General features: G+C 50.3%; 1 protein-coding gene across 2 annotated transcripts in view; it reads right to left on the bottom strand.

The window, feature by feature from the left end:
* The window catches only part of LOC105695099 (extracellular serine/threonine protein CG31145), a 57,874-nt gene extending 41,726 nt beyond the window's left edge, over positions 1–16,148 (bottom strand). Inside the window, exons 1-3 of one of the 2 annotated variants that reach the window (XM_023431757.1) lie at positions 15,864–16,148; positions 13,845–14,052; positions 7,792–7,969 (exon numbers count right to left, since the gene is read on the bottom strand). The gene's annotated coding sequence lies outside the window, so the exon portion shown is untranslated. The remainder of the gene's footprint in view (positions 1–7,791; positions 7,970–13,844; positions 14,053–15,863) is intronic. The other variant, XM_023431763.1, reaches the window with a different exon arrangement.
* Positions 16,149–17,459: the final 1,311 nt, after the last annotated feature.

Here is a 17,459-nt window from a genome sequence, read left to right as displayed (position 1 = left end):
AAATCGGCCGATCCGAGGGGAACAGAGCGGAATCGAAGCGGGTCGATTAAACCCGAGGCGGGGAATACACATTCCGCGGTCGGCGAGGCAAAAAGTCTGACGTTTCGGAGGCCCTCTTCTAGGTGGAGGGTGTCCTGATAATTGCACGCCCGACCGGGAGGCGATAACGCGAAACCGTCGCCCGGGCAGATTAGCTAGGACCCGCACGAGGAGCGCTATCTCCCCCCGGCCGATAAGGCGTATATTTAGAGCCGTGCGATTGGTAATTCGCCGAGGCGGAAAATAAAGGAAGGAAAGAAAGAAAGGTGGGGAAAGAAAAAAAAAAGGAAATAGAGAGGAGGGCCCGACGGTGCGAAACCGCCAGCGAAATTGGAGCGCGCCGGGAAACGACGGGCGACGCGAACAACGACCGGCGTAATCGGCCGCGGCGAGCACGCAAAGCGGAAAAGAAACGCGCGACGGAGGTCAAAAAAAAAGAGAGAAAAAAGCCATCGGCAGGAAAAGATAAAAAAAAAAGAAAGACAGCGGAAAGTAGAAACCTTCCGCAGACGAGACGCGTTACGCAGGACTCCTCTCGCCTCTCTTTTTATCTGTCTACCTCCTGCTTCGTCCTCCCGATATCGTCCGCTCTGCGGACATTCTTTGCGGACTACCGAGGCCCGACGGGAGTCAAGGCGGAAAGTCAAGGGCGCCGGGGAAGCCGCAAGGCGGAATAGACGCACCGGCTCGATCGAACCCCCTCCTCGCTTCCGGAGGGGAGGTGAACTCGGGGGAAGCCGTAAGTCTCATCCCTGAAAGCCAAGTTTAACAAACTCCCTTACCCCTTCTCGCTGGCGCGGCCTTTCCGCGAGGATCGCGACACGCGGCGATCCATTTTGCCGCGGTTTCCGCAGTTTACGACCTTTTCGTTCCCCCCTCTCTCCCTCCCCATGCGAATTTTTCCATACGTCGGGGTACCGAACTCTGGAACCGACCTCTTATACCCATTAGATCCTCCAGGACGCTACATAAATTTAAGCCCTTAACAAAGTCTCATATATGTACAAAAAATTCTAAACATTTATAAAACATCTCCAAACTCAATTAAAACCAAGAAAAAAATTGTACCTCTCCAAGACAAGATCAAAAAAAAAATAATAATTCTTTTCGAAACCGAACTCTGGAACCGACCTCTTATACCCATTAGATCCTCCAGGACGCTACATAAATTTAAGCTTTTAACAAAGTCTCATATATGTACCAAAAATTCTAAACATTTATAAAACATCTCCAAACTCAATTAAAACCAAGAAAAAAAATTGTACCTCTCCCGGACAAGATAGAAAAAAAAAAATAATAATTCTTTTCGATAATGGAAATTTCACCGAGTGTCAAGACCTTCCTCAGGACCTCCGTACTCAAGTGCAAAGGTTTCAAATAATTCGGTATTGAGTTTAAAAAAAAAAGTTCTATAAATATTTCGACTTTTTGGTATATATATATTTATGATCCCGAGCTTTCGGGCCGCAATAAGATCCTCTTAGTCTTCTTCCTGAGGGGACAGGACGTCTTGGGGTGGGTCCTCCAGGTGGCGGCGAGAGATACAAACGTCGACGGACTAATTCCAGTAGGGGCGTGCGTCATCCTTAGAGTTCCGCGATCCGTCCGCGGCAATTAAACGGGGGCCGTCGTAAATCGGCGACTTTTCCGCGGCGAAACTCGCGGAAAACAGTCGTAGGTCGCGGGCGCTTACGACCGTATTCCCCGTTTTCCCCGTTTTCGCGGCAAAACGCCTGAAGAGGGGTAGGGGGCACGTAAATTTCATTTGGGACACGTTTTGCCTCCGGAGGCGCTTTCCAAGCGGATCGTTCCTGCGGCGGCTCCGGTCAAACGGAGGATATATACACACCTGTAAGCGTTTTCCCGCAGCGCTCGTTACACGGAAGCGGAACAACGCCGGGGAGAAAGAGGGATAGAGAAAGAGAGAGAGGAGGAGGAGATTACTTTAACGACGGTATTTTCTATGCCGACAAGAAAGATCCGCTCCTTGAGGGGCCGGCTACGTAAGAATATTCCGCGCGGAGAGACGGAGAGAGGGATATTTCGACAGCGTCCGTCGCCACCTTCCCCGGAAGAGGGCGGGATAACCCAGGGGGGGAAAGAAAAATGAGAAAAAGTACCCTCGGAAGCGTCTACGAGGAATTCGAGAACGAATTTCGCTCTCCGCGCGGAGAAATCGGGGAGGAACGACGGCGAAACGAAAGCGACACGCTCTCGCCGTGTCCGCACGGCACGTACCGTAAACGGCACACGACGTAGTCGCGGTAAAAGCGGAGAAAGACGGACACGACAAAATGAGAGAGAGAGAGAAGGTCGAGAGCCCGGGACGAATCGTTTTTCCGGAGTAGCGGCCGACCTCCGATTCCGCTTTCCTCCGGGAACCAGCAGGCGGGAACGCCGCGCGGTCATTCCGCGAGGTATCTCGGGTCGTCCCACGAGGAATAAAAAATCGAAAAGAATAAAAAAAAAACAAAGGTGACATTAACACTAACCATACCGGGGCCGAACAAATGACCGGTTTCGAAGTTTAACTTAAAATTGTAAATTCGTTATTTTTTTGTTTCTTTCTTCATCTAACTTTACGTAAATTCTTATGTCATCTGAATAATCAATTTCTCGATTTTTATTTTATTTTATTTTATTTTCGCTTCCTTTATTACCGAGAAAAATTTATTTTGCTTGACATTGGAAAGTTGATACACAAAGGGTTAACGCGGAAACGCGGAAAAGGGTTTCCGCCCCGTCCGACCGGGCCCCCGGGATTCCGCGGCTCCAGGAACCGCGTCCCGTGCAAAACGGACCCCCTTAACGGGATCGGGGTGACACTAGCCGTCGAAGAATTCCGCTTTCTACGGGCCGCTCATTAAACGACTGACCCGAAAACCAATCGGGCTTGAACGCCGCGAGACCATAGGAAAAATCGAGAAACCGGACCGAGGCGCCGAAAACTGACGTTTCTGCGCCCCAGGGAAAAGATATCGTACCTTTGGCTGAAAAAAACAGAAACGGAGGAAAGACTCGAAAAATACAAACGACGCGGGCCGAAATCGAAGGTAGATGGATTTCCCGGAAAATTTCTTGAATTTCTTGAATTTTCCGGAGTTCGAGTCGAGCCGGAACTGGGCCGGGCGTTAATCGGCGAGCGGAGGCTTTTGCCACTTCGCTTATCGCGAAACGAATTAAAAGGGGAAAAAAATGAAAGTGAAGAAAGACTCGAAAAATGCAAACGTCGCGGGCCGAAATCGAGGCTAGATGGATTTCCCGGAAAATTTCTTGAATTTCTTGAATTTTCCGGAGTTCGAGTCGAGCCGGAACAGGGCCGGGCGTTAATCGGCGAACGGAGGCTTTGTCACTTTGCTTATCACGAAATAAATAAAAAGGGAAAAATAAGAAATAGAGGAAAGACTGTAAAAATACAGACGACGCGGGCCGAAATCGAGGTTGGCTGGATATCCCAGAAAATTTCTGGACTTTCTTGAATTTCTTGAATTTTCCGGAGTTCGAGTCTAGTAAACGAGTCGAGCAGGAATCGGGCCGGGCGTTAATCAGCGGTCGGAGGCTTTTGCCACTCCGGTTATCGCGAAACGGCTGCTCGTGGTGCCCGAATTAAGCCACTTTCTATCACCATTCACGGCACGGGAATCGTTAGAGCCCACGAGCCGAGCAAGAGCCCTCCGCGACCCGTAGACCCGGCGAAAACTCGTTTCCGCGGCATTAAAAAGGAAATCGAAGATAAAAAGTCCGCGACATATATATCCATATACATATACACATAGAAACACGCATAATCGCGCCGTATAAGCGATAGATAGGCGCGTGTGGATATTCCGTAAAGTCCAGGAGATCGTCCCCAAAGGGTGATACCCCAGGTCCCAGGAAGGATGCACCCTCGGCGAATGCGCGTGCATTCCGGCCGCGAGGCCGCGCGCGTAATGACGGTCCATCGTCAGCAGAGGGGATGCGCGCGCATCGCGAGTCCCGCGCCCCCCACCTGTGGGTGGCGGAGACGAAATCAGCTGGGCCATTCGAGGGCCGACCGCCGAGGGGATCGGACGGGCGCAAAGTCCCCTCGGAATGCGTCCGCAGCTCCGGAAAGGCGGATCCGTTCCCGCGACGGACGCCGCGAAGGAATTCTCACCGCAAAGAAATTCCCCCCGCGTCGGGAGGCGAGAAAAAGTTACCCGGGAATCGGGGCCGCCATTATGCAACGCTCCCCTGGGCACCGGTACTCGTCGCTGGTACGGGCGGGATAATAAAATGGGAAAATCCATTCGGCGCGAACTGGAAGAGACAACCGTAAACCGTCCTCTCGCCGGAGATGTCAAAGATTTCTTGCGAGGCATGGTCAATAATTGGAGGGAATAAAATGAGATAACGGGAAGCCGGCTGGAAAAGAATATAAGAAAAAGGGGCCCCTTAACGCGCCCCACTGTACCCCAGGAACGATACCTTACCCCTTAGGCTACTAAGAGCGCCTAAAGGCGCCCGACGTTTGGTCCAATATCGCCTGCACGGTCATACGAATTTCGCCCATATGTCGAAGTTGCTCCGAATTCACGAAACAGTCCTACACCCCAAAATCTGAAAATGTCAGACTTTCCTCCAAACCGGGTGCACCGAATAACCTCGAACTTCACGTGAATAAAAAAAAAACGGACGTGAATAAAAAAAAATCCTTTTCCCTCGAAACATGAAATTTCCCGAGTTTCAAGACCTTCGTTGAGACCTTAGTGATATCAAATTATTCTCTTATGTGCACCCAGTACGGAGAAAAGTTTTATATTTTCCACGTTTCGATTAATAGAATGGCCCTTTTCGTCCCACCTTAAACAAGTATTAACGAGCGCGACTGTACGCAAGCGGAAAGAAGCGTTCGCACGCGCTTTCCGCTTCGACCGAGCACGCTCGTTCGCGGTTTCGGATGGAATTGGAGAAGAGCTCTCGCGGAACTCGCTCCTCTTTATCGCACCTCTTATTTCCCCCCTTCCTCTCTCCCCCCCCCCCACCTCCCTCTCCCACTGACCCTGCCCCGCAAACTTTTTCCCCGCCCGGAGGGAAATCTCGCCGCAAAGTGTTTTCCCTCCTCCGCGGCGACGCGCGACTCGCGGCTCACGGTGCCCATCTCTGGCAAGAGTGTACACAATTAATGTGGAAACTTTTAATCGCCTTTCGAGAGAGTCGGAATATCGCGGTAGGGCGTCGACGCCACGAGGGGGAGGGTTGAGAAGAAGAAGAAAAAAAAAAAAGAAACGAAGAGATCAGTTGATCGAAAAAATATATATCGTCGCCTGAATCATATATATGACCGTAAGAAACGATTACCTTTTTGATAAGAAAAGTCCACATCGTCGAGATAAACCAACTGTTGATTTTAAACGAATTTTCTTTACTCGAGAGAGAAGAAAACAAACGAAGATCAGTTGATCGAGACAGACATATATCGTCGCCTGATATATACGTTCGCAAGAAACGATTACTTTCTTGATAAGAACAATCCACGTCGTCGAGTTAAACCAATTGTTGATAATAAACGAATTTATTTACCCGAGAAAAAATAACAAAGATCAGTTGACCGAAAGAAACATATATGGTCGCCTGATATATACGTTCGCAAGAAACAATTATTTTATTGATAAGAACAATCCACGTCGTCGAGTTAAACCAATTGTTGATAATAAACGAATTTTTTTTACCCGCGAAAAAAAAACGCAAACGAAGATCAGTTGATCGAGACAGACATATATCGTCGCCTGATATATACGTTCGCAAGAAACGATTACTTTCTTGATAAGAACAATCCACGTCGTCGAGTTAAACCAATTGTTGATAATAAACGAATTTATTTACCCGAGAAAAAATAACAAAGATCAGTTGACCGAAAGAAACATATATGGTCGCCTGATATATACGTTCGCAAGAAACAATTATTTTATTGATAAGAACAATCCACGTCGTGGAGTTAAACCAATTGTTGATAATAAACGAATTTTTTTTACCCGCGAAAAAAAAACGCAAATCAGTTCACCGAAAGAAATATATATCGTCGTCTGAATCGTATACGCTCGCAAGAAACGATTACTTTCTTGATAAGAACAATCCACGTCGTGGAGTAAAACCAATTGTTGATATAAACCAAATTTTCATTCCCCAATCTGACATATCCATTTGGTGCATCCGATTCTAAGATTTCGCCTCCGCGACGCACATTTCCATCAGTGAATTCGTCTCCTCTCCTCAGTTTCCCCCTTCGGAGGGATCCCTCTACGTCGTCGTCGGAGCGCCAAGAGAGAACGAGGGGGAGATATCTCCCCTCCTCCCCCTTTTTTCTTTTTTCCATTATCGGTCGGTTACTTTTGCCGCGCGTAACGACCGGCCCGACGTTAACCAACAAACGAGAAGGCTCCGACGATTACGGCGGGAAATTAACGGGGAGGGAGGAGAAGGGGGGGAGTCGAGAGAAAGCCGTTCCCCTCGAGAGACGTCTCTCTCTCCGGTGTCTAACCTCCTCTCTTCCCCAGCCTCTTTTTCCCACCTTATTCCCCGTTCGGTTCCTCCGTCGGCTTCCCAGCTTTCCTCCCTGCTATCCGGGAACCAGGACGAGTAATTAATCGAATCAAAGGCCTCCGCGACAAGGAAAGAGGGAGAGAGGGACACCGCGTAGGTACAGTGGCGCGAGTTAATGACCGTGAAACCGGCAAGGAGGGTGGCGCCGCCCGGTGGAGCCAAAGAGAGGCGCGGAAAAAGGTGAGCGCGAACGCGGAAGCAATCCCGCGAGTGCCTCCCGTTTAAACTCGGTTTTCCCTTCCCTTGCCTCCAATCTTTTTTTCTTTTCTTTATTTTTTCCCCTTTTCTTTTCGTCCATCTTTCTCTACCGACCCGGCGACCGGCGATCCGCGAAAAGTCGTAGGGCGAACGGTAGAGGAGGGTTTAGGGAGGGAGGGCCCGGGGAAAAACCCCCGGAAAAGCGGAATATCGGCCGCGTTTACGCCCTCCCCCTCGTTCCGCTCCCCCTTTCCCCCCTATTTTATACTTCACCCGAGCGCACCATCCCGCGATCCTGCGTTTCTTCCATCTCCTCGAGACCGGCCGGCCCCTGCGGCACAGCCAATCGCCATAACCTCAAAGACATTGCGCAACGGAAGAAACCGCTCGATTACAGAGGCCCGATTGCACAAATCCGCGGATCCCATTTCTCCGCGGGCCGGGATAGCAGACCGCGGCGATTAATAGGGAGGAAAGTATTAAAAAAGAAAAAAGGGAATTAAAATTAAAAATAGGAAACGAAGGAACTTCCCTTTCGTCTCGGTGAAAGATCCACCGCCGATGGGGAGACTCGGTAGAGTCTCGCGCCAAGTATACAGACACGTGCGTACGTTCCGACTGGCGGAAAAATTTCCGAACGCTTGTTCTCCCAAGAAAAACCGATTATCCCGTTCCTTCCGCGCCTTCTATATAAAGACGAGAGGTAATAAAAAAAAAAAGAGAGAGAGAGAGATACGGATAAGTAACCAGGCGGATGGTCCGCCCGAGCGGAACCGCGCGTCCTCTCCGCCATTTCCGACCGCGAGAGCGGGTCTCCCTGTCACGAGGCTGGGATTTTCCGGAGCGACCGTCGACGACTTCTACAAGGAGGGCCGTGAAAATCCCGGCTTCCCCTTTGTTCCTCCTCCGGGTCCTCCCAGGTGCGAAAAAGCGGCGTAGCGTGGGAGAAAAAGCCTCCGGGAACGGGTTTAGAGGTTAGGTGAGACTTACCGGCTGCGGTCCCCGGCGATCCGCGTCTCCGCCGCGTCATTCCGCATCTCCTCCTGGACGGTTACTTCTCTATCACTCTCACATCTCGCGTTAGTCTAAGAGGGTTAGGGCCACTCGTCGACACGCTGTTAATTCCACGTGGGTTAGTAGGGGCTCGCCATCTTGGGCGATCCACGACCTGGAACACATTCGTCGAGAGGACGAGCTCTTATCAGGCAGTCTAGGACAGATAGGAGCGATTAGATACCACTAAGGGAGGAATCGGGACGATTAGAGGGCGAGAGCCAATCGGGTATCGATTAATCATTGCAATCCAATCACGAAAAAAAAAAAAGAAAATACATGCAGTCGTGCGCGCTGATAAGAAATGGAAGGGAAAGAACAACTGTATGATAAGGATGCATTCCAGGATAAGGAGAGGACGAGCTCTTATCAGGCAGTCTAGGACAGATAGGAGCAATTAGATACCACTAAGGGAGGAATCGGGACGATTAGAGGGCGAGAGCCAATCGGGTATCGATTAATCATTGCAATCCAATCACGGAATAAAAAAAAAAGAAAGTACATGCAGTCGTGCGCGTTGATAAGAAATGGAAGGGAAAGGACAAATGCACGATAAAGACGCATCCCAGGAAAAGGAGTGTTTCCCCTCCAACCTTGCCTACAGGTGGTCACGTCTAACTTTAGCCTCATTTCCCTCATCGGGGACGGTCATTATTAATCCGCACGCGAGGAAATCCAATATACTCCGGCCTCGCGTAATTTCCGCGCGCATCCGACTCGCCGGGATTTGCATTACAACGGCGTTAAACGCGATTACGTAAAGGCGATTCGTCGCCCCTTCGTATATACACCGATTCCCTCGGTCGTCCTCTCGATCCGTGTCCGCCGATTCTCCGCGCGATTCTCCCCGCACGCGGGTCGAGCTCCTCTCGGCGGGGACCTCGCTGACTGAAGGAAGGAACGTCAAAGCAACGTCCGGGAACCCTCCGTCACAGTCCTCCTCGAGAAGAATCGCCTGCTTATCAGGCCCTCGTTAATGCACTCCGCGCGGACTCGCCGCGTTTAACGAGCGGGAACGGGTACGAAAACGCCGCGGCAATTAAACGCCGCCTTTGAGTCGCGTCGATAGCGTCGCGTCTCCAGCTCGAGGTGCCCGTGTAAAAAAGAAAAAAAAAAAAAAGAGAACCATCCTCAGGAAAAACTGACCCGAAGACTTTTTCCTCCCCTGACGAGAGAGTACCGCGGAAAAAAATGGGAGCGGCGGAAAGATTCCGGCCAAATCCATCCGGCCGATTGTTAATCGGGAACGGTAAAAATCCGGAGCCGTCCGACGATCGAATCGTTTTACTGGCCATCGAGGCTCGATCGCGATTAGACGATCGGTACTTGCATTTATGGAGTATGACCGTTATCGCAGAGCCGAGGAGATCGCCGTTCCCGCGGCCCGATATAAAACAGTCCGCGCGTGAAATTGCCCTCTCCTATTCCCCCTTTATTTCCATTCCCTTCCTTCCGCCTATCCCGGTAGAACCGTCCTCGCTCGAATTTTCGCGATCATCGAGTATAGGCCGGGAGAGGAAAGGAAGAACAGAGAGTCGAAGGGAAAAACAAATAGAGAGAGATAAGAAAGCCGAGACAGGTGATAAGCCCCCGTTTGACGGTAGAATTCCCGGCGCATTTTTCTCTCTTTTTTTTTTTTTTTCCTATGGTTGGGCCCTCCGAGCCCGGTCATTTTGACGCTGATTGGTACTTCTAGTGATAAGAGACGTCCTAGTGATAAGGTTAGGGAAGGGAAAAGAAAAAAAAATGGAGCATTCTGAGCCAGGACTTTCCATTCCCTTCCTTCCGCTTATCCCGATAGAACCGTCCTCGTTCGAATTTTCGCTATCATCGAGTATAGGCCGGGAGAGGAAAGGAAGAACAGAGAGTCCTTCGGTGCAATCAGCGAAGGGAAAAAAAATAAGGAAAAGAAAAAAGAAGAGAGAGATAAGAAAGCCGAGACAGGTGATAAGCCCCCGTTTGACGGTAGAATTCCCGGCACATTTTTCTCTCTTTTTCTTCTTTTTTTTTACTATGGTTGGGCCATCCGAGCCCGGTCATTTTGACGCTGATTGGTACTTCTAGTGATAAGAGACGTCCTAGTGATAAGGTTAGGGAAGGAAAAAGAAAAAGAAAAAAGTGGAGCATTCTGAGCGAGGACGAGACCTTGACCGGCTCTCGAGGCGGATCCCAACGAGCGCATCCGCGGGAAATTAGCGCCGGCTCGTTTAACGAGACACGTCCCATTAGCGAGGATATCTTTCCGCCGCGGACGTTCCGCCGCGGAAACGGCCCTAGGCGGCGGTTCCGGGTTTTAAACCGCAGACCAGGCCTCGCCCTTCCGTTAATCTCGAATCGGTTTCAATCAAGAGGTCTCGGATATCCTCGTATCCGAGGGGGCGATATCACCGCGGGGGGTCTCGCCGATAACGTATCAGAGGGTGCGCGGGTTCTTCGGGGATTAAATGCCGATTCCCGCGGGTCCCGAGTCGGCGCGACTCGATTAAATATTCATTGTTAATTCAAGGTCGGCCCGCCGATTGCAATCCCCCGTGGCAATTATCCGCGGACGTTTCGTTTGTTAATTAACGCGGCCTCGAGGCCGATAAACGCTTTATCGCCCGTCGGGCCGCGGTTCCCCGGCTCCGATAAAACTAAATTAACAATAAAAAAAGAAAAAGAAAGAAAAGAAACCTATCGACTTAATTCCGGATGAAACATAACGACGGTCGTAACGAACCGCCTCTGACTATCGATTTCTAGTTTCGATCCTCTCGAAACGATTACACGTCGAGACGTTCCCCCAGGGGGTGAGAACAACCCTGTCGAGATTTATCAATTTCTCCACCGTTATCGAACGACCGGGTTGCACTCGTTATGCAATCATTTCGGGTGCCAACGCGCGGTCTATCCGCGTCGTGATAAGGACCTCCCTCCCTCCCACCGGTGATAAGGTCGCATACGCGCAATCAGCGGCTCGATCGTCGAATGCGAGAATTCGGTAGCAATCTTTCACTGTCGACGGATCTAAATAAACAATTACGAGGGGCCTTATCGAGGCCTTATCAGAGACCTCCCCCCGGAGGAGTCTCCCTCGCGCGATCCTCTGATAACGGGCGAGATTTCGGTGCTTTTCCGTGTCGTCGGTTTCTTCGGGCGATCTCTCCGCAACAGGGGTCCGCGTTATCGGAGCGGTCCACATGCTTATCAGCCGAGAAGATAGATCGGAGACCCGCGATAGGATCCTCGGTCAGGCCTCGGTGTGGATCTGCCAAATTGGCATCTCCCAGGAATAGAAGCCCGTTGGCAGCGACGCGGCGAATTTCGAGTGCCAGGCTAAAAAGAGAGTGATAGAGGGAGGAGAGAGAGGGAGGGCGATAAAGAGCAAGGAAAAGGAGTGCCTCGACCAGGTGCTCTCGAGTTTCCTCCGGGAATTAATTAATCCGCTAATCGAGCCGCTCGACGGAACGCTCGCGTCGGGATCGCGATCAAAGAAACGGACAAACGGAAGCGAATTTCGGCGTCCCCGGTTAAACACGGATAAGGGCGAAAATCAAATCAATAGGATCGATTAGGGCCCGATCGGTTATCCACGTGGCAAGGGACAAGCGAGATAGGATCTCGCGGTAACCCGCGATACGTTAAGGTGAAGTGAAACCCCCTTCAAATCAGTCGATTCGAATACAACACTTTTTTTTAAGGGTATTGGATCAAACTGTCTGAAACTTTGACACATCCTGATTATCTAAGAATTTTCCTGACACATTGAAAATTTGGATTTTTTAAAAGAATTTTTTAACTCAACTCAGACCAGAAACAAAATTGGCGTCATCTAAGAATTGTCCTGACACATTGAAAATTTGGATTTTTTAAAAGAATTTGTTAACTCAGCTCAGACCAGAAACAAAATTGACGTCATCTAAGAATTGTCCTGACACATTGAAAATTTGGATTTTTTAAAAGAATTTTTTAACTCAGCTCAGACCAAAAACAAAATTGGCGTCATCTAAGAATTGTCCTGGCACATTGAGAATTTGAATTTTTTTTTAATTTTTCAACTCACTTCATACCAGAACCAAAATGGCGTCGAGCTCTCATATTTCGTTCGAAATACAATTATCGAAGGCTCTGATATGAGAATCGAAAGGGTCAGGATAATTTTACAACAATTTAGAACACTCTGGTAATCGATAAACTCGCATTTGAACGGGATAAAGGGAAAAAAAAGTGTTGTATGCGCTTCTATGCCAAAACGATGGGAATACGAGGTCTCGGAGTGAAAATTTAATCGACCTGGAAATCACAGATGGCGCAGGGGGTCCCTCTGCAGTCAATTAGGGCCCCATAAAGCATGAATCCAGAGGATTTCTTGATATTTATCGTACGAAAACGACAGGTGGATCATGCCATTTGGTACAATACCCAATATAATTCGACACAGCTGTCAATATAAAAACCAAAGTCGGCAACGTAGGCATTTATAAAAATCATCTTTATCAACGTCGATCAAGTTCCTCGGCGTGTTTCACTTCACCTTAATTTGCATGCGAGACCCGCGCCCCGCGTAGTTTACATGCGTCAAAGCCCATTTACAAGTCGGCTAGAATTTATTCCCTCCCTGGTTGTCCGCCGGTTGGAGACAAGAGAGACGCCGACCCGTTCCGAATCTCGACATGCCAATAGTGACGCAAAGTAATTGCGCTCGAACGCAAATTCGCCGGGAAAGGAGGAAGAAGAAAAAAAAAATGGAAAAATAATGGAGCGAGCGGATCTAAGGGATGGAGAGATCGAGGGAGCCGGAAACGGCGGAGGTCCTTTCAAGAGGCCATTCGAGACGTTCAATCGGATCGCCTTTTATGCCCCCCAGCAGAGAGAGGTAGAAGTTCTCGCGAGTCGAGGTCCGATACGAGAAGTGGCCCGTTTACATTGACAAAAGTTACGGGAAAAAGCGGCCGGTCGACTGTGCATCCAAGAGGAGGGAGAGACGAGGAAGGGCATCGGTCCCTCCGCTGCCTTTGAAACGGAGCCTGGTCTTCTTCGGGTCCCCCGAAGTCGAAAAAAAAAAAAAGCGATCGAACCGAGCCCTCGGGGCCGTCATTCAAGGCCCACCCCCGTGCCGATTGAAAATGCCCCGAAAACTTTTCGAAGGGGATTTAAAGAGAAAGGCGGAAGAATACAGGAAGGAGAGGGTCTTCGGCTCCTGGTGGGGCAATCCCGGGGCAAATTGGCCCACCTCTCGTCCTTTTTTACCGGGAGCCTCGACTACGGGCACTCGCGAGATAATTGCGAGGGTACAGAAATAAATGGCAAGGAGAAAGAGGAAGTGGAGGAATCGGCTTTCCCGATTCCCGGGGCCAATCGGGAAAAATCGCGGACAGTAGAAGAGAGATCGAGGGGGCCGCAACGCGGGCGAGGAAAGTTCGGGCGGAAAGTCGCCGCGAAGGGTAACGCACGTACCGGAAGTCTCCCCGGAAGCCGGCGGGGCCAAACTCCCCCGAACTCGGCCCCAACTCGGCCTAACTTCCGCCCCCGAATTCAATCTTTCCCTCTGGCGGCCCGGCTGACTCGATATTCCTCGGGAGATCCCTCGGTTGTTTCAATCTTTCCCTCCTCTCCTCTTTCCTCCCTTTTTCCCATTTTTTATTTCCCCGCTCCCCTCTCCCCGGCTAACAGAGGGAGCTAAGGTTGAAAGAGTCGAAAGACGATCTCCCCTCCTATTTCCGGGAGGTCCTCCTCTTTTTCATTCTTTCTTTCTTTTTTTTCCCTTCCATTTGCTTCTTTACCTCTGCAATGTCCACGGGGTTACCGGGTGGAGGGCGGAGGGCACTTCCGGTAAATAAAAATCCATCCCGGGACGGAATGCATGGATACGTCGCGGAATTGCATCCAGGGGAGTAGAAACGTCGCGGTGGAGGAGCCATCCGGGATTCTATCCCGGATGGAGGACCGCACATCCGGGGACCCGAAAACCCAAAGACGCAAGGAACGCGCCAAACTCTAGCCGGCTTTACCTCGTTTTCGCAGATCGTAGCGGAGGGTGGTACACGAGTCTCGCCTCGGTCGTGCACTCGCAAATCCGTGCCCCTCTCGAATTAGAACTTCGGGCGTGGAGTCGCCTATTTTCGAGTGCTCGCCATCCGCGTCGGCCGCGACCGCGCGAAGTGGATCCTCCTCTCTTCTACGTTGCGGAAGGTCGGCGACGGAGTCGCACCGCACGCCCTGGAATTAAATAAACGAGGCCCTCGTTAAAGATCCAACCAATTCAAAGGCCCCCCTTTAAGTGATACGAAAGGCTCGTTATATAAATTTATATGAAAATATTTATAAAACTTTTCTCCGAACTGNACGGGTATTTACCGATCATTTAAACGTCGACTACCCCGGCGGATAATTAGTTTAAAACCAAAGGGACCGATTTCGTGGTTCGTTAACAATCGATAAGGGGCCGATATTACGAGGATTTAACAATCACGCGATCTCTCGCACGCGACCGGAGGATTCCTCCGGGGCTCCCAATTTGTTATTAAATATTACCTGTATCCCCGTACCACCGCGGACCTGGCTCGCACCCGATCCCGGGACTTATCTCGGCTTATCGGCGGCAATGAATAAAACATTTTCTTAATACGTTTAGCCGAGAATACGAAACCCCTGCATAATTCATCGCCGACGAGAGGGACGAGGCCCGTTCCGTCCGGGTAGGGACGCGACCTGGCTCGCCTCCTCGAATTTCCGAAAACGGCCTCGAAATTGCGCGTAAACGCGGACCCAGATGCATCCGAATAGACGGCGGTTAAGGTGATGGAAAAGTGGCGTAGAAGAGGCTTTGTTTATAAAACTTTTTTCCCAACTCGGTTTACCTAATAGCTTGAAGCTTTACAACGTGAATACGGAGACTATAAAGAAGGTCCTGGAACTCGTGAAATTTCAATTCTTTTCATATTTGTTTATAGGAATTTTAAAAGTACTTTTATAAAATATGAAATCTCGCGAGTTCCAGGACCTACCTTAGGGTTTACAAATTCACGTTTTAAAGTATGAAACGAATTGAGACACCCAGTTCGTGAAAAAGTTTTATGAACGATTGAGCTTTCGGATGCCACTTTCACATCCCCTTAAGGTGATGGAAAAGTGGCATCGAAGAGGTTTTGTTTATTAAACTTTTCTCCCAACTCGGTTTATCGAATAGCTTGACGCTTTACAACGTGAACAGGGAGACTATAAGAAAGGTCCTGGAACTCATGAGATTTCAATTCTCTTCAAATTTGTTTATAGGTATTTTAAAAATAGTTTATAAAAAATGAAATTTTCCGAGTTCCAGGACCTACCTTAAGGTCTCCATATTCACGTTTTAAAGTATGAAATGATTTGGGACACCCAGTTCGTGAAAAAGTTATATGAACGATTGAGCTTTCGGATGCCACATTCACATCCCCTTAATTCGCCAGGTTGGAGTTCTATTCCGCGTTGAGGCCACGAGGAATCCCTAGGTCAGCGTCCCCTCTCGTGGCCGCCCTCCTACGTAACTTCCATGCATACTTCCTTTTTCCTTTTTCTACGCTCTCCCGTCGTCAAAGGAACGCCTTTGAAGAGGCTCGAAAACGTAAACACCGGTCTCCGGGCCGATAATTCCGTGTCCTTGACTCGCGACGTGTACTTAGCGGGTTATTACGAGGGCCCGATGACGACGTATTTCGCAACGCCCTGCCGTCGTCGGTTCTGCGTCTTTCGGTAGAAAAAACTCGACTACTGTAAATCATCGCCGGGAACGCCTTACACCGCCCTGAGAAACTGCCAGCAATTCCGCAAATTCAGTGAATTTCCGGAATTTTACCGGTGCACCGGGCGTCATGCTAAGTAACGCAGAGCGAGTAACGCATTGCTCGCCTCCAGGCCGCAAGGAGCGCTTAACGAGCCTCCGCAAATTCTCCCCTTCACATATTTCCCGGAGCAATTAACCAATCCCTCGTTACGACCTCGCCGGTACTTATCGGGAAACGAAAATCCAACGTAAAGGTCCGACATAATACCTAGTGAAAGGGTCGAGGGCCTCGAGGATGATCCCCCTGATCGGCGTTGGTCCTCTCGGTGGCGACCTGGCGAATCGGTGTCGCTCCTCTCATGGACCACCACCTGGACCGCCGTCGACCCAGGCTCTCTCCTAGTGGAAACGGCCTCGGGTGGTCAGCCTCCACCGAGGAGATTCGAGGTGGGACGATCGGTCGAGGTCTCGCAGACGACGTCGCGACGTGAGTTTAGCCCACGTGGTGTGCCGTCCGAACGGGGGAGCGACGCAAGACGAACCGCGCGCGACCAGAGCTCGATGCCCACTGAAGGCGCGTTCGCGAGGCCGCGGGGTCCCCCCCTCGCGGGCCGCGCGCGTGCGCACCGCCGCCCCCACCCCCCCGCGCCACGTGGTACACACGCGACACGGAAAAACGGCTATTAAATCTCCTGGGGCGCGGGGGGACGTGCACAAGCGTCGCGACGATGCGCACCGGGATGTGTCGTCCTTGGGCGCCGACTATCGGTTTCTTTTATTCCGCGTGGTACGCTTCCATCGTGCTCGAGACTCGTCCGTAGATCGTTTCAGAGGACGGTTGGTACCTCGGAGCATAAAGCTTACCTCGATAACTCGGTTATTCCCGATTCCTCCCCCCGGTGTACACCTCGGAGGGGGAGTTAACGCCGACGAATGTACGGGAACGACGCCGCGGACCCGGAATACCGTATGCGCGGCGCCGGTTCGCCGCATGACTAAAAAGAACAGATTTTTCGGCCCTCGTCGCCCGACTACCCGATTTTTATGCTGATCTTCCCCAGGCAAACGGCTCTAAACGGCCGAATTTCGCTTCCGCCGGGGAACGAAATTTTCTGTTTGTCCCTCCTCGTCCGCATACCAAATAGAAGCGAGCCTCGGTGCCTAGGTCCTGCCATCGTTTCAGCGTCTGTCCCCAGAAGACGCTCGGCGTCGCCCTGCTGCACCGACCCAGGAGTCCCTTGGACGCCCTAAAAAGATAAATAAAATTAATTATCCTCCCTACGTCCTCGCTTGAGCGAATGAAAAATTGAAAATAACAGAAAAAAATGAGATACCTTAAACCCCCCAGCTTCGGATTTGGTCCTTCCTCTCTAGATCATAAATCTAGCGGTCCTAAATCCTCGCGTGGGTTTCTATGCGTGGTCCTATATTTTCAATTTTTCTTTCTTTTTTTTCTTTCCTTCAGGGGCGAGGGAAAGAAAAAAGAAAATTACACGGCGACGTAGCATCAAAGAGACGCGTGCACCCCGAAAACTGAGCCTTTAAAACCCCTGGGTGCATGGGAGATAAATTCTTTTCTGGGCCGTTTAAAGGATGAATGGAAGACGTCTAGGAAGAGGGGAGCCCGCCATGAGTGATTATTACGCTTGTAATAATTGGCTAGATCCTGCCATCGTTTCTGCGTCTGTCCCCAGAAGACGCTCGGCGTCGCCCCAGGAGTCTGGATCCGTCCCGATCGACTGGGCGCCCTAAAAAGATAAATAAAATTAATTATCCTCCCTACGTCCTCGCTTGAGCGAATGAAAAATTGAAAATAACAAAAAAAAAATGAGATACCTTAAACCCCCCAGCTTCGGATTTGGTC

The sequence above is a fragment of the Orussus abietinus genome, unplaced genomic scaffold (assembly GCF_000612105.2).
Source record: "Orussus abietinus isolate OABI.00-Male unplaced genomic scaffold, Oabi_2.0 scaffold35, whole genome shotgun sequence".
NCBI lineage: Eukaryota > Metazoa > Arthropoda > Insecta > Hymenoptera > Orussidae > Orussus > Orussus abietinus.
Note: the sequence above shows the minus strand (reverse complement) of the source record. Positions and strands in the feature narration are given on the sequence as shown.